Raw genomic sequence first — 19892 nt, 5'->3', positions numbered from 1 at the left:
CCACTGCGGGACTTAACTAAACAGGGTCAGAAGTTCAGCTGGTCACAAGAGTGCAGCTGGGCATTTGAAGCCATCAGACAAGCAGTGATGGCCGTATATCACCTCGCATACTTTGATCCATTGCTATGCACCGAGCTGACCGTAGACGCCAGCCCGGTCGGACTAGGGCCAATCATAGCACAGCACCTGCCAGGCAAAGACTCCCCAAGAAAAATTGTTGCATACGCAAGCAAACGTCTGTCTGACGTTGAAAGAGCATACTCCCAACCTGAAAAGGAGAGCTTAGCGGTAGTATGGCGTGCGAGCACTATCACATGTTCATTTATGGCAAACCGTTCACCATCGTAACTGATCATCAGTTCCTGGTGACAATATATGGCAATCCAAATGCAAAGATGTCACTCCACATTGAACGCTGGGGCATAAGACTGATGGACTACGACTTCAAAATTGTGCACAAGCCAGGCAAAGAGCACAATCCGGCTGACTACATGTCTCGGCACCCCTTACCACTGGTACCAGAAAAGACCTAGAAGACAGAAGAATACCTTAACTTCGTACTAAGACAGAACACACCAGCACAAATAACACTGGCGGAACTGGAGCAAGAGACAACAAAGGACAACACGATGCAAGCAGCGAAAGTAACAAGACAGCAGAGATGGAGACACATCAACAACAACTGCACAATGGGAGACGGAGTCAACAAGGAGGAAATGATAGCGTTCAATAAGATACAAGATGAACTATCAGAGACTGAGAATGGCATACTGATGCGAGGAACACGGATAGTGATACCAAAAGGGCTGCGTTGACGGACTGTTAGCCTAGCACATGAGTCACACAGAGGCATGGTTGCAACAAAGAAGATGCTGCGGGAAAAGGTGTGGTTCCCTGGCCTAGACAGAATGGTGGAAGACACCATCCTGAGCTGCTACATCTGTCAAACAGGCAAACAAGCAAGACCAGAACCACTACAAATGTCAGAACTTCCAAAAGCGGTATGGACAACATTAGCGGCAGACTTCTATGAGCCGCTAGACACAGGCAACTATCTGCTCGTGATCATAGATGAATATTCGAGGTTTCCCATCATAGGCCACATCTCCACATCAGCAACTGCGACGCTACCAATATTGGACGACGGATTTGCAGTCTGGGGATCACCAGAGACACTAAAGTCAGACAACAGTCCTCCGTTTTCAGGGGAGGAGTTCAAAAAGTTCATGGCGTATCTAGGCATTCATCACAGGAAGATAACGCCTCTGTGGCCACAGGTAAATGGTATGGTGGAACGGTTCATGGGCAACATAAAGAAGGCAGTACAACGAGAAAAGATAACGCAGATTTCCATGGGACAGGCGCTCTGTCAAGTGCTACGGGACTACAGAAACACCCCCCACAGCTCCACAGGACGATGGCCTGCTGAATTAGTGATAGGGAGGTCAAGCAAAACAAGGCTACCTCAGCTAGAAGCGAAGAAGTCACCGGAATACAACAGCATCGCTATCAGAGACCATGAGGCCAAGGAGAAGATGAAAGCATACGCGGACGCCAGGCGACATGCCACTCCGGGTCACCTGAAGCAAGGAGACCAAGTAGTGGTGCATCAGCAGCAGCGGAGAAAGTCTGACAGCCCATTCTCAAAGGACCAAATGACAATAACAGAAGTCAAGGAGCCAAAGATTACAGCGGAATTGGGCCCCTATCAAATAACACGGAACAGTTCTCACTTCAAAAGAGTGAAGACAATTGATGAAAAAGGAAAGGACACTGCGGCAGAGAACATCGGCGCCCAGGAGAAAAGCAAAGCAGTAGACAATGGAGGAAAAAGCACGGACAACTGCGAAGGACAAGACGAGGAGTTACAAGAAGGGAAAAGGAGAAAAAGACTGATTGAAGAAATGCAGTGATGAGGAGGAGGGCATGCCTCTCCCCTTTTCCATTTTCTATCTCTCTCTCTCTTTTGCTCTACCTCTATCACTAGTTCTTTCTGGACACACAATGGGATCTATCACCATCTCCCTGCATTCTTTTCGTGACAAAGGGGGAGATGTAGTGACCTGGGGTCAGGAGCACTAGGACCCTGCACTCGGACGACCTAAGGGAGGGGACAGAGAACGGACACTCTTCCGGTCATGGAGTGGGGCGGGACTTCGAGGGGACATGGGGAAAGGGATAAGACGTGTGTGGACACGGGGCAGAAGAATAAGAAATAAAGAACAAAGATCACCTACCAGTCCATGCGTGGTCAATGGCACAACACGACACACGCCTCAACTACGCTAACGCCTTGTACGTAGGCCTACCCAGCTATCTTATAAACTACAGTTGGTACAGAATACTGCCGCCAGAACCCTCATAAACTTTCCCATAAAGACCAGCGTGAGACAACACTTGCACAATCTACATTTCCTACCTGTAATTGAAAGGGTAAAGTTTAAATCCCTTGTCCTGGCACATTCTGCCTTTTATGGACATGGCCCTGCTTACCTGAGAAATCGCTTCACGTTTTATGTCCCAACCACGTGGCTGCGTTCAGCCACGCTACTTCTTGCACACGTTCTGAGATTTCGCCTTCAGAGAGTTGGAGGGAGCTCTCTCGCCTTCAGGGCAGCTTCTGCCTGAAACCTTCTCCCCTTTGACCTCCATAGCGTTCAGGATCCCATGCTTTTCTGGAAAAAGGCTAGGGCTCGAAAAATCCGAAAAATGGTACTAGTCCTGCAGGTCTAGTACCTTCAAAAATCTCCTCGACCTAACTTCACCCTACTTGACCTCCGTCTCTGTAAGCGGAGCAAATGTGACAAGTTAACAAGATTTAAAGGCATCTTTATTGCTCATTAGCTTTGTGAGCAATAAAAATGCCTTTAAATCTTGTTAACTTGTCACATTTGCTCCGTTTTTAAAGACAGAGGATAAAAGTTAGTTTGTTTTCCTACTCGCCAGAAAGGGCAAGTAGGACCTAAAAATAGCTCGTCCTCATTAATATTACCTCGCATATGCAAGCGGGCGAGTGGCTTTGTCGAGCCCTGAAAGGCTCAAGACTTTTTTCTTTATCTAAATAGTTTCTTTCTGCCTTCCTACCACCAGGTTTGCACCGGGACAATCTTGAGTAGCTGTGCCCGCTATAAATTCCATAAACATAATATATGCTGCAGCCCATGGGAGACCCCTGGTGTACCTATGCCATGGGTACCTCAGTACCATATACAAGGGACTAATAGGGGTACACCAGTAGCAAATTGTGGAGGTACAACTTTAGGGAGAAAGCACAGTGACTAAGAGTGAGAAAGTGCCATCTTTCTTGCATGGTATGCTCCCACTTTTTGCTGAATGTACTTTGACTGAGTGTGCCCTGGACTCCTGCCAATCAGGTGCCCAGGGCCCATGTTCCTTCCCTAAAACCTAAAACCCAAATTGGAAAACCCTGGCCACATGTCAGCCCCTGGTAAATGGTACCCTAGGTGCCCAGGTCCTTGTGACCAGAGAAGGCCTCTAAGTGCTGCAGCACTTATTGTGACACCCTTAGAGGCCCTGTACCCTAACACAAACACACTGCCCTTGCAGGCTGAGTGTCTGGGTGCAAGACAAAACAAAGAGTCGACATGGCACACATCCCTGTGTGCCATGCCCACAACCTACACTGCCCTGGCATCCATCAGCCACCCCTCTAGCTGGGTGTCCTATGCCAGGGGTGTGGGCACAGGAGCATGAGCCCTGTGTCCCTACAGTACCCAGGTCCATTCCTGGGCACTGTAAGTGCAGTGCTGCCATTTAAGAGTATATGGTGCTGAGAGCTCGTCAAACACGAATTCCACAGCACCATAATGGCAACACTGAAGACTGAGAAGTTTGGTACCAAACTTCTCAGCACATTAAACCCACACTGATGCCAGTGTGGGATTCAATGTACAAAGCACCACAGAGGGCATCTTAGAGATGCCCCCTGAAACCTAACCTACAATCCACGTATGGTCTGAGAGGATGCCTAGGCTGCCACACAACAGACATCGCTGGACCCCTGGGTGGAGAGCCACCGCTCTCCTGGGCCTGCAACAATGCACATCCTGGGTGAGGTGCTAGGTCTCCTCCCCCAGGATGGGCAGGGGGAAGCTTCAAAGGCATGCCGCCCTTGTGAGCTTCTCCAGGCCACTTGCTGTACTCAGCAACTAGCCCACATTGGTTCTGACCCCCACTCTGGCAGGAAGACTGGCCGGAAACCCCAAGTAAGGACAGGGGATGTGCCAGCCTCTGCCAAACCCACCCCTCAGGTAGGGGAGGCAGGGTGAAGCACATCTCCGGGCTCTCGCCACCTTGAAGATGGGAAGCCCTGCTGCCCAATCAGGACTAGTCTACTGCCCCCCTCCCACAGGAGAGTGGCAGGATAGGGGGTGTACCCACCCCAGGGCATTGGTCCCTGCCCTTTACCAACCTGTAATGCCCCTAAATATAGTATTAAGGGGCACCCTGAACCTTCCTTCCTGAGATTGCAGAATCCGAAAAAGCAAAGAAGAGCAGGAAGAATGAAGACCTGCCGTGCAACTGCTAAGAAGAGGAAGACACCAACTGCTTTGGCCCCAGCCCTACCGGTCTGTCGACCCTCGTACCTGCTCCTGCTAAGTCCTGGCACCTCTGGTGGCCAGCAACCTCACAAACCCCGGAGGACCTAGCTACCTTGTGACTCTGAGCATCTGGGACTCCCATGAGCAGTTGCTCTGCTCAAAGCAAGTTTCCAACCCCTGGCATCAGCCCGGAACCGCAAACCCTGCACACTCTGCACCCGCCAAGCCTGGCCTGTGCCGGAGTGGACAAAGACCCCGAGGACGTTCCCCCGGCGACTGTGACCCCGAATCCGGCACCCATGGACTCACCTCGACGCTCCTGACGACGCCTGCAGCATCAGAACCAGGGACCCCCCAACCGCGATCAACAGAGGGTAAGATTTCCCGACACCAGAACACACCCCTGCACCCGGTGCCTGTGCCCAACTCCTGGGTATCTACCTATCCTCCAACTACCCAACTTACCTCTCGAAGTGGTGGTGACACCTGAAGAATCTTCGTCCCCGAGCTTCCAGCCTTTGTTCGTCCTGGAGCTTTCCCATTGAAATCCATTGAGCGCCCGAAGGCTCAAAAGCACCCTGCACCCAGCCGCCCTAGTGGCCCTGGCAGTGCAACTTCTACTCCTACCTACTTCCCAATTTGCCCCGAGCAAGTGACCAGGAGCCCAACTCCCCCAGCCGCGTGACCTGCTAGTCAGCAGCCACCAACCAAGGCCCCCCTGCCTCTCTTAGGATAACATTGGGCCTAACTCACTCCGCACCCGGCCGCCCCAGTGCCGCTGAGGGTATAACAACTGTACCAACCTGACCCTGGGAGACCCCTGAGTCTGTGCCCAGAACCTTAACTCTGCCAGTCGAGTACTTACCCAAAATCCGATTACCCAATTTTCTTAACATTGACTGGTTTCTTCTGAAATTTCTTCTAAGTGTGGAGTTTCTAAAACTTAAAATATTCACCTAAAATCAACCGAGTAATGAAAACGAAAATACTCACCTGCTATTAGGAGAGATCCTAGTGCTGGATCTTGGTGCCCAGCACTGACCCTGAAAAGTACTCACAACGGTACTTACCATTAACCCAATTTTCTTCCATAGGAAATCATTGACTGTTTTTCTGTGACATATCTTTTAAGTGTCGATTTTTGAAAACTACAAATATTCTTTAAAAAACGAACCAACTGTAAAAACGTAATTACTTACCTTTTTTAGATAGAGGTCCCAGTACTGAGCCTAGGAGCCCAGTACTGGAATACAAAAGTTACGAGAACATACTATACCCGTAACTTGAATTTTCTCCCATAGAGAATCATTGACTGCTTTTCTATGAAATTTCTTCCAAGTGTCAACTTTTAAAATAGCAAAATATTGCCTAAAAATCACAACATTAACTAAGTCGACTTTACTCACTTGTTTCCAAGAACTGTCCCAGGACTGAATCTAGGATCCAGTCCTGGAGTTAGAAAAGTAATCCTGAAAGTAATCTATTGCAAATAACTTAAAACTCTTCACTTTGATAACTTTATTTCGGTCAGAGACCATAAAAGCACAGGTAAAATATATACATACAAGATAAAATACATAAATATTTAAGCACCTAGATTAAAAAGTTATTAAACAAGAAGTTATCAAGGAAGACATAAGAAACAATTCAATTCGTCAGTATTAGGAACAGTTAGTCAGGGCAGCCCTCCTCCGCCACATACCATATAAAACAAGCATTTGCAATGCAATAGGTCTCGCATTTATGCAAGTTTAAGCTATTGGTATTGTAAATGGCATTGTGTTTCATTTATGTTTCAAAATCCAAAACATAAATAAAAGGCATTGTGATTTACAATGCCAATAGCTCAAACTAGGGTAATTGCGAGACCTTTTGCATTGCAAATGCTTGTTTCCGTTTCAAATTATGCCAGCAGTAGCATAATACACAAAGATATTTTTTTCACGAAGGAAGGGTGCAGGACCAGCGACACCTAGTAACAGCCTGTGGTACTGCGCCCATTTCTTCGTGAAAGGAATTTCTTTGCGTATTATTATTTTTTTTTTTTAGGATTAGCGGTTATGAACAAATACGTTTAGATAATCCAGGGAAGAAAAGGAAACCGCAAACATAGGGAGCAGATTGATGGCTTGTGTGATCAGAGATCCCAACATGCAGACAACGGGAAATAATCGTAAAATAATGGAACTCCAGAGGTTAATTAGTGGAGAGAAAGACATGCTCCCTCGGTGGAGATGAATCCTAAATGAAGCATTGTGTAAATGTGAGCGATTGGCGTTGCAGATGCTAATTCGTTGTTTTCCATTTCAAAGTATGCCAGCAGTACGCAAAGAAATTTCGTTCACGAAGGAAAGGGTGCAGGACCAGGGACACCTAGGGACAGCCTGTGGTACTGCACCCTTTTCTTCGTGAAAATAATTTCTTTGTTTATGCTAATACTGGCATACTTTGAAATGAAATAAAAATTAGCATTTGCAATGTCAATAGCTGGTTTCCATTTCAAAGTATGCCAGCAGTACGCAATGACATTTGTTTGGCTAAGGAAAGGGTGCAGGACCAGGGACACCTAGGGACAGCCTGTGGTATGGCACCCTTTTCTTCGTGAAAATAATTTCTTTGTTTATGCTAATACTGGCATACTTTGAAATGAAATAAAAATTAGCATTTGCAATGTCAATAGCTGGTTTCCATTTCAAAGTATGCCAGCAGTACGCAATGACATTTCTTTGGCTAAGGAAAGGGTGCAGGACCAGGGACACCTAGGGACAGCCTGTGGTATGGCACCCTTTTCTTCGTGAAAATAATTTCTTTGTTTATGCTAATCCTGGCATACTTTGAAATGAAATAAAAATTAGCATTTGCAATGTCAATAGCTGGTTTCCATTTCAAAGTATGCCACCAGTACGCAAAGAAATGTCTTTCACGAAGGAAAGGGTGCAGGACCAGGGACACCTAGGGACAGCCTGTGGTACTGCACCCTTTTCTTCGTGAAAATAATTTCTTTGTTTATGCTAATACTGGCATACTTTGAAATGAAATAAAAATTTGCATTTGCAATGTAAATAGCTGGCTATTTTGAATAATACGAGAGGTTTTGCACTGTAAATCCTTTGAGCAGCCTCCTGTGTGGCTTCAGCAGTAAATATGTAATTGCGGCAGGAAGCAAAGAACAAACCTGCAGTTTGCCCAATATAAGTTAAAAGGTAGGACAAAGTGAAAGGAAACACGCATCCACGAGGTACGAATCTAAGGCAGGCTGAATGGAAGTGAAGTATCTTCTGATACAAAGAAACAGTAGGCTGCAAAGACAAGCGGCCGGAACGAGGAAGAGTTGGCACCCCCTCCCCCAACCAGATGGCACACTGCAGGCAATTAAGTGCGAGCAGAAGCGGAAGAAAACTGTAGTTAGGCGCCGCTGCCTCGGGACTACACGGAAGTGACAATAGGGCCAACAGCCAACAGAAATCAAGAAAACAACAGCAATGTTAAACTTAAACCAATCACGAGGGGCAGGAGAAATTACACGGAGGTGAAGCCAATATATACATTACTTTAAGTCTCGCTGAGACAGCGCATGCAGCGCATGCGCTGCCACACGCGAGACCTAAAACGAGAGACAGAAAACACAATGGGGGGTGAGGTTTCATATCTTAAAATCCTACAGGCTTGGGCACATTGTTTTAGGCCCAAATTTCTACACAATGGCGCCAACCAAGATCTACGTATTGCACTATAAGCAGGGCAGAAGAATAAAACATGGATCATATCTTCTTTACTTTCATTACAAACTGGGCAGATTCCATCTCCTCGTCCAGCCCATTTGCAAATCAACGCCCCAATCGATAGGCAACCATGCCTTAATTGTGTATATAACTTTTTTGCCATGGGGGGTTGAATCAAATCTAAGAACTCCTCCCTCCTAGGCACAAATTTTATTTGCAGAAATTCTATGGTCAACCTACCCATTGCTGGCGAGCGGTGCAACAAACTTAGATTGTGCTGTCTAAGTAGGGCCAGCAGCTCAGTTCTCCGCACCGCTGGGCAACTTTCCTCTGGGGTCTCCCATAATTGAGGGAGGCCTATTTGATGTACAACAGCTTCAATGTGGGATAACCAGGGTATATTTCTGCTCTTCAGCTGGTCCCAAATTACAGAGAACTCTGCTCTATAGTCACCAAGTTCAGGTACTGTCCACAGCCTTCTCCAATACAGGAGGGGTCGAATCGATAGGCTCTAGACCTAGATCTAATCTCAAAGGAATAAGCGGAGTGCTCTGGGGGAGCCCTAGCAAGTTCCTAATAAATGTGTGCTCAACCTTGGAGAGGCTAAATATATACGTATGACCCCAGAGTTCTGCGCCATACATTGCGGCAGGTCAGCTTGGGCACCATAGATTTCAAGGGCTGGCGAGACTGGTTTAAATTGGGTTTTCCTCTGAAACTTACTAATACCTCCCACTATCTGTGTAAGCCTCAGGGCAGATTTGGTTACCTGGGGACCTCAACCGAAATCTTCAGTCAGGGTAACACCCAGATATACAAAAGTTCTAACCCTTTCAAGTGGGATACCATTTAAAACTGGGCTGGGACGGGTGCGCTTCGGGGGACCGAAGATCATAAACTTCGTCTTTTCTAGGTTGATCTCAAGTCCCCGCGAAGCGCAGAATGATACAAAACCGTCCAGTACCCTCTGGATGCCTGTAGACGTTCGAGACAACAGTAGGGTGTCGTCTGCGAACATCAAAGCAGGCACCCTTCCGGACGGCAGCCGAGGGGCATCACTATCCCTAACAGTATCTAGCTCACCCACCAGGCCATTTATATAGAGGCTAAAGAGCGTAGGGGCAGGGCGCAGCCCTGGCGCACTCCTCTAGTTACAGGGAAGCGATCCGATAGTTCCCCATTCTTCCCACATCTAACCTGGGCATAATTCCCTTCGTGGAAGCGCTTCAGGACGTCTAATAGGTAGGGCGGAAGGTCTAGTTCTTTCAAGACCCTCCATAGATTTTCCCTGGGCACAAGATCAAAGGCGGCCCGTAAATCTACGAAGACCAAGTAGGGGCTACCACCCTCAATACTTACAGTCTTCCAATAAAGGACCTGTAGCCTAAAGAGCTGGTCCAGGGTTGAAATCCCAGATCTAAAACCAGCCTGGAGGGTAGTTATTATTTCATTCTCATCCGCCCACCTGAGTATTCTATCCAGAAGGATCCGGCCCATGAGTTTCTGAGTAGTATCTAAAAGACTTATCGGCCTATAATTTGAGGGGACTAAGGGACAACCCTTTTTAAAAATGGGAACAATCTCGGCCCCTGCCCAGGTGTCCGGCAGTTTAGCTCCCAACAAAACCGCATTGAACAATACGGCTAGGTACGGTGCCCAAATTTTGGGTTGGGACCGGAAGAGATCACCTGGTACCTTATCAAGGCCTGGTGCTTTATTAGGAAGCTGCCTAGCAATTGCAGATTCAACTTCCTTAACTGAGATACTCTCGACACTTCCAGAGGCCAGCCTCACCCCAGCATCCAAATGACCCGTCTGGTCTCCGCAGTCCGAGGCCCCCCGCAGTCGATACTCGTGCGAGAGGTCTAGGGCCGGGGGAGTACAGAGCAGATCATCTGGTTGTAATGTCGTAGTCCTATTCAAATGTTCAGGTATAACAACCAAAGGAGAAGTGTAAAGTGCGGCGAAATGTGCCTCCCACACTGAGGAGGCAATATTTGGTAAAAACGATTCCCCACTATCTCTAGTGGCAGAGTTTACCAATGCCCAAAATAGTTTAGCATCCTTTGACACTAGGGCATCCCTCAATTTTTTCCACCTATCTTCTTCCCATTCTATCTTGCCCCTAGACAGTTCCTTCTTATACATCTGCCTAGTAGCCCTGATATTCACTTTATTTTTTGATTTAATTGCTGCAAGAAGCTCCTTTTTTAATTTCCTGCAGGCATCATTAAACCAGGGGTGGGTTTTCAGCACACACCTCTTGGTTCTGCCTACAGGATTAAAAACATCCCCCAAAACCGAAACTAGTTGTTTGTGTATTTCCACTGCCTGCAGTTGTCCAGTTGGATCACCCATCTGGGCTATAAAGGGTATTACAATTTGGTAAATTTTTGCAAGCTGTAAAGGTGACTCTGCCAAATGGGGCCATTTCACCCTCCTATGATTGGTTAATACGAGGGGGGGCATTGCCATAACTGATTTGGGTTCAGGATTAGTTAGTCCAAAGGACCCTGGATTAAAAGTTAAGACCAGGGCATTGTGGTCACTGTCCTGTCTTTTTTCTATTCTAAAATCCTTCAACTTATCCCAATTTTTGGCTTCTACCATTACATAATCAATGATGGATGTTTTATTAGCCCGATTAAATGTTTCTGTTGCTGGGCGGTCAGGGTCCACTCTCCCATTGCACGCCCGCAGGGTTTTTGCAAGGGAGAGGGATTTTACTTGTAGCACCAAAGGTGTCCATGCTCTAACTGGGACGATATTAGGATCCGGCATGTGCCATAGCACATCTACTTCATCCTGTTCGCCCAGCTCGACACTTCCCAGCGGTTCGAATTGGCAGTTAAAGTCCCCACCAAGAATTATAGCAGTAGAGGGGTCTAGCCCCAAAATAAAAGAGCCCAAATCTTTAATTGTGTCTGATTCTTGGCCATTTCTAGTTGGTCTCGAGTAAACATTTATTAATGCTACTGGTGTGTTATTTGGAGGTTTTAATAAGACACACTGGACATCCAGGGATTTTGTTGGAATTTGTGTTGCCTGGATTCCCAAATGTGTGCCTATCCATATTGATAATCCACCAGATGGGCGGCCTTTACCTGTGGACACTGCCAAAATATCAAAAGTAGCAAAAGTCGGGCTGGAACTCTTTTCCAGTGCCCAGGTCTCTTGCATTAGGCAGATATCATATTTTGCCATAAATGCGGCCCACTCCGGAGTATGTAATTTGTTTTTTAGGCCGGCTATGTTCCATGAGACCAGTTTTAGGCAACCTTCCACCAAATTTTCAGAGCCCTCAATTGCCGTGCTCCCTCTAATGCTAGTCCTTTCCACAGGTATCTGATCAGTTTTTAAGTCCTCCCTAGGGGTTGATGATAATACATTTCCCTCTATTGTCCCTACCCGACTAGAAGCTTCATTGGTGACTTGTGGAATTTGATTTCCACCTAATCTGAGTCAGTCCACTTCTTCCAATACGCTAAACCTGTTCCAATGCGGTTGTAGCGGAAAGAGGGGGGCATGGGTAGACCAACCTTCCCTAAATGTCCCCCCGTTTTCCGGGTTATGGAATGGAAGGTGGCACCCCCTGTTATCAAACCTGGCTCTGGGGCGGTATGATTCCAAACTAGGGGTAGGATAAAAATATGAGAGATGCAGTGGGCATATTTGAGTGTTTTGCCTATGGGGAGGAGTATTGCAAATATACTCTACAACAGAGGCATCCCTGAAATTCAAAATTATTACATCACCAGCTACTGTCTTTGGATCCCTCCCAATCCAACCCACTCTTCTGGCCAGCAGAATTTCGCCTAAAGCATTCGCTGGCAAGGGTCTATTTACCGTGAGCCACTGAATGCACTTGTTTTTTAACTCATCCTCCCTTTCTCTTTTCCCCTCACTTAGGGGTGGTACTCCTACAAGTGCAACGACATATGGTTGGGCTTCAGGGGGTAGATTAATTGTTGGCAACTGTTGGGGAGTAGTTCTTAATGTTACGTTGCTTTTCATAAATGAATTAATTTTATCCCCCTTTCCACCTTCTTTTGTCTTAGTTGGAACTTTATCTACGGCACTTGCCAGATTTCCTGCAGTTTGGCTGCTCTGTTTCTGGAAGCCAGTACTAAGTAAAGCTTGCGGTGGAGCAGATGTGGGTTTTTGAGTACCTAACGTTACTCCTACGTTGGTAATCTGTGCTGAGGGACTATTATTTCCAGCTGTTATGTTACAAGGGGCATTATATGGTAAAGCTTCAGTAGCAAGGGGTGCAGGGGTTCTTCGTAGTTTGGCTGACTCAGTTGTCCCTCCCCCCCTAGTATTCATAATGGAAATGAGTTTGTCCAGTTTTGATACCAGAGGCTTGAGTTGAGTAACAATTGTCCGTTCCAAGGATGCTTGTAGGTCCGAAACCATATTAGCGACCCAGCATGGTATTCCTGACGTAGAATCTGCTAAGTTACTAGATGGGGTCACCAAGTCATGATTTGTAGGCTTATTTTTACTCGGTTTGTTTGGGATATTTGTTCTCTTATTCCGAGGGCAAGGCTTACATGCATCTAGCCTTTTCTCTGGAAAAGGAGGGATCAAAGTAATGGAGCGATCTTGGGGGTCTATAGGAGTTTCTGCAGGCAACTGACTACACGGCAGATCTACATAAGATGAGGCCATATAGGAGCTAACCTCCAACGCATCAGTCATGGTAATTGAAGTGTCTCTTTCCTGAGTTGGCATACATAGTGATGGTGTAATAGATAGCCGTCTCTCTGTGTTCTCAATGGCATTTGCCACAACGCCGATGGTCTGTTGCAGCATTTTGTCAATGGCGGTCAAGGTAGGTAGAGGTTGAGAGTCTGTGGTCAGCAGCTTAGTGTATGACCGTGTGGCTGGGGTTTTAGTTTTAACTTTCTTGCCCCGATTAATCATTTTTTTTTAAATTTAGAACACAAAAGATATAATACAAATATGACAGGAAACCAAACACTATCGAGCAATGAACTCGTTTTACAAATTGTCCATAAGTGTATAGGTATACATCAGCCCTTAAAGGGGTCAGCAGATAGGATCTTAATCACCATAGTACCTTACTAGGCGTTGCCTTATCAGTGTCACATCCTCATGCAAACGAAAATGAAAAGGGGGTGGCCAGTCCCGTCCTCCACCGTCCCCGGACGGCCACAGACGGCCCGCCCTCTGCCCGGGCTCAGCCCGGCGCCGCCCGCCCTCGCGCGTCCCGCGACGCGGAGGGAGCCGGTGCTTTTGAAGCGCCTCGGGGCGTGCTGGTAGGCGGAAGTGGGCTGTATCGCAGGGGCTCACGGGCGTTGTAGTTCCCCCCCCACTGCGGCCGATAGCGTTGTCCGGCGGCGGGAGAAACAATCAGCGTCTTCACCCCGTCAAGAGTGGCCTGCACACGACCCAGGAGACTCCGGTAGGTTGCGTCTATTTGCGGCTTGAGGCTTTAAGAAATGTCCCTTAAAACGTAAAACTCCCATTGAGCTCAATGTATTATTTTGTTTGAAAATGTGTTGCCTATTGCAACAACCTGTAACTATTACCTACAAAAGTCAATTGCATATTGCAAAAGTATTTAACTAAAGCATCTCATTCTGAGAAATTATATTGTAATACCTATTGTTGGTTCTAAAATAAAACAACCATATTTTTTATATAAACCATTGGCCTAGGGTTCAGTTCTTGAGTGTGTGAGACCATTTGCTGACTGAGTGTTTACAACAAATGCTTTACACTGTCCTCTGATCCTGCCTTACTGCTCAACCAAGCTACCACTTTAGAGAGTTAGGTTATATCTAAGTTTAACCTCTGCCAAACCTCTGGGGACTGTGGACTCTGTACACACTGTACCTATTTGGGAACAGTATATACAGAGCCACTTTCTCACACTAAGGTCTTGATTAGCAGTATCTCAGTCAGACTACTCAAAAAAACATACGGATCTCAGCAAAAAGTGGAGGTAACTGTGAAAGCAGATCCTACTTTCCTACAAAGCCTAATTGGCCAGGCACAATAACAGAATCCTCGAAGATACTGGGGGAACTGTCACAACAGTAGATATCGGAAAGCACAACATAGCTACCAAACATTCGTCCTAATAGTGGCTGAAAAAAAATAGGCAGGAACTTCAGAGGAACTCCTAGGATTTTAGAATCTTCACAGACAAGAAATCTCCCTTCTTACCTATTAAGGCTAGGAGGGAGGCTACACAATTGGTCATAACTATTATAAGATGTCTGCATAAGGTGCACGGCTTCGGAAATCATTTCTATGAACTCCCCCCCCCCCCTCCTCCCCCCACAACAACATGTTTGGCCAAAACCAATTCATTTCTTTGAGGAGGAACTAAGGTTTGAATGGTAGGAGGCAAGGGGCATAGAACACAAAGGGCTGATTGCACAGCTCACAATTCACCAAGCAGGCTTTTTACTTGTTTTTAATACAGGAAAAAAAGAAAAGGAGTGTGTCCTGTGATATACCTGACGAAAGTCAATGGCTGTGTGGAGTTAGAGCATTTAAAGATAGAAGGAACACAGTCTTTTGGTGACCTTATAAGTGAGAGAGACGGCTAACTAGATTTCATATGAAGTATCCATACCGGATGGTAACATCGTTCAAGACACTCAGCTGTTTCTTACAATTTATATTTTAGAACCAAGCGTGGAAATATGCAGCACTACCGTTCGGATTGCCACATTAGACTTGCAGGACTCACCTTCATGGTGAATAAGTTAAGATACACCAAGAGCGACACTGTTCAACTCCTTTGCGAAGGTAGATGATCCTTGAGGCAGATGGCAGGAATTGTGAGACACTTGGCCTCAATTCAGGCAATGTTTGTGAGCTCTCTACTCTAAAAAAACAAAGATTTGTAACCGCTTCAAGGGGTTGAAGTGTGCACAAACTGTAGATACCTCGCAGAATACGACCAGAACTGTTGTGATGGGACATTAGAATTATCTGCAGACTTTTCTGTATCCCACCTTAGCTTTTATGTATTATTGTTGGAACTGCTTTATGAATGTTGACTTATTTACAGTTCATACAGTGAAAAGTTATAGCATGTTTAAACACTAACTTTAGTCACACAAATATTGAAATTACAAATCTCGCTCAATGCAAAAGTAGATGAACATCAGCACAATCCATCAAATATTCAAACAATTTTTAATTTTTCACTCAGCAGTCACAAAAACACCACTTTACCCCGGTCACATTGCTCCTGTCCCTTTTCTCCTTTAAAGATTCCTATGATTCCAAAACGGTCCTAGCAGTACAAATGTTCTATTAGGGTAAATGATTGGAATCCTCAGACCCGTCCATGCCTTTCTATATACTTTATTTACGGTGCTATTTGAGTTAGGAAACATTCACAGTTGAGTCCTTCCTGGCTGGTATTAAATGCGCGTTTTTCACAACAGATAATTAATGTATCGGTCCACTTACTAAGATTACAGGTTGAGTTAACAACATATATATACACAATCATATCAAGTCGGAATCCTTTGCATCAGAAAAAAGAAAAACATTTTACCACTTGACTTGCACTGTGAATACAAGTTAAAAAGCATCGACATTTTAGGGACCAAAAACCATCATTGTAAAGTCAAAGAGCAATCAACTGCAACCTTACTGGTTGGGAGCTTTGTATATCTGCTCTCTCTCGGCCTATTTAATATCACGAACACGTATAAACCTACACTCACCATGAACTTCATATTGCTTGCTGGTGGATTCACATTAGCTCGAAATGTGTTATGTTCGTCGATGAGCTTTTTCTGAAATTTGTCGTCGTAAATAGAAGGCACGTCTTGAGGAAGACAACGGACGAAAAGCTCCAGTAATAGCACACACGCCAACTGCCACCTAGTCTCCGCCATGCTTCCCGCGCTCTACGTATTTCTGACGTTCCCTCGCTTCCGCCTCAGTCTTAAGAGGGCCAGGTGTTCCGCTTGCGGCGCAGCTCGGTTCCTAAAAAAATGGGATTTCGCTTTAGTCAAACAAGCATTGTCAAAGGAAGAAGTGCCAGAAGGCTTGGCAGCTGTAATGGGGGCCGCGGTATAGGACTGGGGGCCCCCCACGCATTGCGGCCCAATTACAGAAGAGCACAAAGCAAGCACACACTAACACATACAAAACCTCCAGATTCCGGCGGGAGAAAACCGATTTCAAGGCTAGTCTCTCGATCCGTCTATTCAAAATCCCAATTCCTGTGCGGGCTTCTGCCGAGCTGCATAGCTGCCAATGTTTCAGATTGCCGCTATGTGTGACATTATCATAATTTCAGTGTAATTTTGAGTGATATTTCAACGACAATGAGTGACACTTTCTCACCAGCAAAAAATCAAGCATGAAGACGAGGAAACATAAATATCAGAAGTAACACCCATTTGAGCATAGCTGCTAATGTTTCAGATTTCTCACGAGTGACATTTTCATAGATTGAGTGGATTTACGAAAGACATTTAACACAACAGTAGGAAACGTGGGGGATATATCCCCCCAGATTTCGGAGTTAGGGGGGCGTGGGGGACAAGGAGGGGGGGCGCATGAGGGGATTTTCCCCTCTCTTCTGACTCTGGCAGGGCCATTAGTATGTCAAAGCACGAGTGCTTTGACGTGCTGATGGCCCTGCACTTGACTTGTGACCTTCTCTTTTGTTGTGTGCCATAGCTCAATGTGTGTTTCTAACCTGGTCCTCCCCGCCACCACTATGCAGGCAACTTACAGGACAAAGGAAGAAGCTGTGATCCATAAGGGTTTATTAGATATAAACCAAGACAGTAGCGGCAGCTGCACGAAACAGGAACAGATAGCAACTGCCAGAGCTGGGATCAAACATAGCATTTACACAATGAGAATTCCAGGCAAAACATTCTCAATATTAAAGGAACAGTATGCAACTTACCACATACTCCCCTTCAAACACAAAAAAACGAATACAAAACATAATCATGTAATTTGAAAGGTAACCTATAGATTCTCTGATTGCGTGTAGCTCCATCCTCAATAAAGGAATGAGGTGAAAAAGTATGAGAGGTGTTTGAAGAAGAAGCATGTGTGGTTATCTGAGACCTATCAGGTACACCCAGGAAATTTAGAATGTCAAAACCAGGATCAAAAGTGAAATCAGAATCATCTTCATCCAACCTGTTAGTGTAAACCTTGTTAAAGATCTCAACTTGAGTGTCAATAATTTTGACAATATTGTTTTTATTTCACCAGCCACTATGTTTTAATAGAACAGAAGGTTTTTTTTTTTTTGATAAACTTCTTTTTATTGTGTTTTGCGGCATAAAGAACAATATCAGGAATAATATACAGCAGTGCAGTGAACAAGGCATCAGTATCTGCAATCAGGAAAGCATCAACAGGCAAGTGCAAAAACCCTCCCGCCCCCTCCCATCCCCCATCCCCCCCCCCCTGCGCACCCACCCTTCAAAGCAGGCCCCCCAACCATTTCCCCCATATCTTGCGAAATTTTTTTGGGCAGCCCCGTGCAGCGTATAGCGACCGCTCCTGAGCTGCACACCAATCCACCCCTCTACTCCAGGTAGCCACTCTGGGCGGGTCTGGCTGTGACCACACCGCCGCTATGTCTCTTTTAGCCACCATAAGGGCAGTGGTGAGGAAGTACTTCTCATTGCGGGACCCGTCCATCCCGTCCATGATGCCCAGCAGGGCCATTCTAGGCTCGTGGGGGACCTCCCAACCCAGGACCTCCGCTAGATCGGCCTCGATCGCTGCCCAGTAGTCCCCCAGACGAGGGCAAGACCACACCATGTGGAAAAAATCTGCCGGAACCTCCCCGCAGCGAGTGCAAGAGGCGTCCGCGCGGAGGCCCGCACGATACAGGCGGGCCGGGGTCAAATAGGCAGTGTGGAGGTAATAAAGTTGGGTAAGCCGCAGCCTCGCGGAGGTGGTAAGCGACCGAGGGCCCATAAGGGCGTCCCTCCAGTCCGCCTCATCCAGGGGTCCCACCCAAGCCTCCCATCGCTGCTTTAGCCCGCTCCAATCCACCGGTGTATTGTTAATTAGGGATTTATAAATGCGGGATATGCCCCCCCTCCCAAGATACCCCAGCATCACCTGGGCCTCAGGCGGACTATGGGAAGGCAGTCTGGAATCTAGAGGGACGTGAGCCCGAACCGCGTGGCGCAATTGAAGGTAGCGGTAGAATTGAGAAGGCTGCAGCGAGAAGCGGGTCCGAAGCTCCTGGAAAGAACACATGCGGCTTCCACGCCATATATCGCCCAGACAGGAGATACCGAGAAGATCCCACTGCCGAAAGCCCGTGAGTCCCACCACCTCCCGCAGCCACGTCCCGTGCCAAAGCGGAGTGAGTTGCGTGGACGTCCCCGACCATCTGGTGTGTCGCAAGGCCGCGCGCCACGCGAGAAAGGGAGCCCGCACGACGCCGGGGAGCGACAGGGGGATCGTTGTGCCGTAGAGCATGTTTTGGATGGAGGGGAACCCGAGGCAGTTCACCTCGAGTCGATAAGCCGGGTCGCCCCAGCCCCCTGAGAACCAATCATGGACCACCAGTAGTTGGGTGGCCAGATAGTAGAGGTAGAGGTTGGTCATGCTTAGGCCGCCGTCGTAGGAGGGGACCCTGCAGCGGTCCAAGGCCAGCCGAGGTCGACCACCGCCCCAAAGGAATTTGGTCACCATCTTATCCAGGTCCCGGAACCACGGGCGCGGAAAGGGGCATGGAGTGTTCTGCAGCATGTAAAGAAACTTGGGGAGGATCATCATCTTATATAAGGCGACTCTCCCTAGCGGATTCAAAGGGAGGGCCTGCCACCGGAGCATATCTGATCTGGCTTTGTTTACTACTGGAGCCACATTGAGTGCCCAGCAGAGTTCCGGGAGGAGGGTGACCCAGATCCCCAGGTACTTAAAGGAGAGTCTCCGGAGGGGAATATCTGATTGCCAGTCGAAACATTCCCGCGACGGGTGTAGCGGGACTAGAACAGATTTTTTTGGGTTCAGATGGAGACCCGACGCCTGGCCAAACCGATGGAGGATCCGGCGGACCCGGGGCCCCGAGGTCGCTGGGTCGGAAAGATAGAGGAGGACATCGTCCGCGTATAGGGCAATCTTATCTGGGGCCACAGCTGGCCATTCCCATCCGCGAAGAACGGGATCCGCGCGAATCAGCATTGCCAGGGGTTCCATGGCCAACGCAAAAAGGAGGGGCGAGAGCGGACAACACTGGCGCGTCCCCCGACCTATGGGAAACGGGCGAGAGAGAGCCCCGTTGACCAACACCCGGGCCCGCGGGTGCGCGTACAGGACCGCTACCATGGCACGGAACCGGGGGCCGAAACCCATGCGTTCCAGGACGTCGGCCAAGTACGCCCATCCCACGGAGTCGAAGGCCTTTTCAAAGTCAACCAGAAGGAGGGCCAGGTAGGGAGAAAGGCGGCCGCGGTGCGCCATCGCAAGATGCAGGCGCCGCAGGCAGTGTCTGGTCCCCCGCTCCGGCATAAAGCCGCATTGATCCGGATGGACCAAGGAGGCAAGCGACGGGCGCAACCGCTGTGCTAGGACCGTAGCATAGATTTTGAGTTCGGTGTTGATAAGGGATATCGGC

General features: G+C 47.5%; 1 long non-coding RNA gene across 1 annotated transcript in view; it reads right to left on the bottom strand.

Annotated features, from left to right (window-relative positions):
* Positions 1-16267, bottom strand: part of LOC146855199 (uncharacterized) — a 159531-nt gene extending 143264 nt beyond the window's left edge. Inside the window, exon 1 of the long non-coding RNA XR_014980801.1 lies at positions 16003-16267. This is a non-coding gene — a long non-coding RNA (uncharacterized LOC146855199). The remainder of the gene's footprint in view (positions 1-16002) is intronic.
* Positions 16268-19892: the final 3625 nt, after the last annotated feature.

The sequence above is a fragment of the Triturus cristatus genome, chromosome 4_1, assembly GCF_964204655.1.
Source record: "Triturus cristatus chromosome 4_1, aTriCri1.1, whole genome shotgun sequence".
Lineage (NCBI taxonomy): Eukaryota > Metazoa > Chordata > Amphibia > Caudata > Salamandridae > Triturus > Triturus cristatus.
The sequence above is the reverse complement of the archived record's forward strand: the minus strand, read 5'-3'. Positions and strand labels throughout refer to the sequence as shown.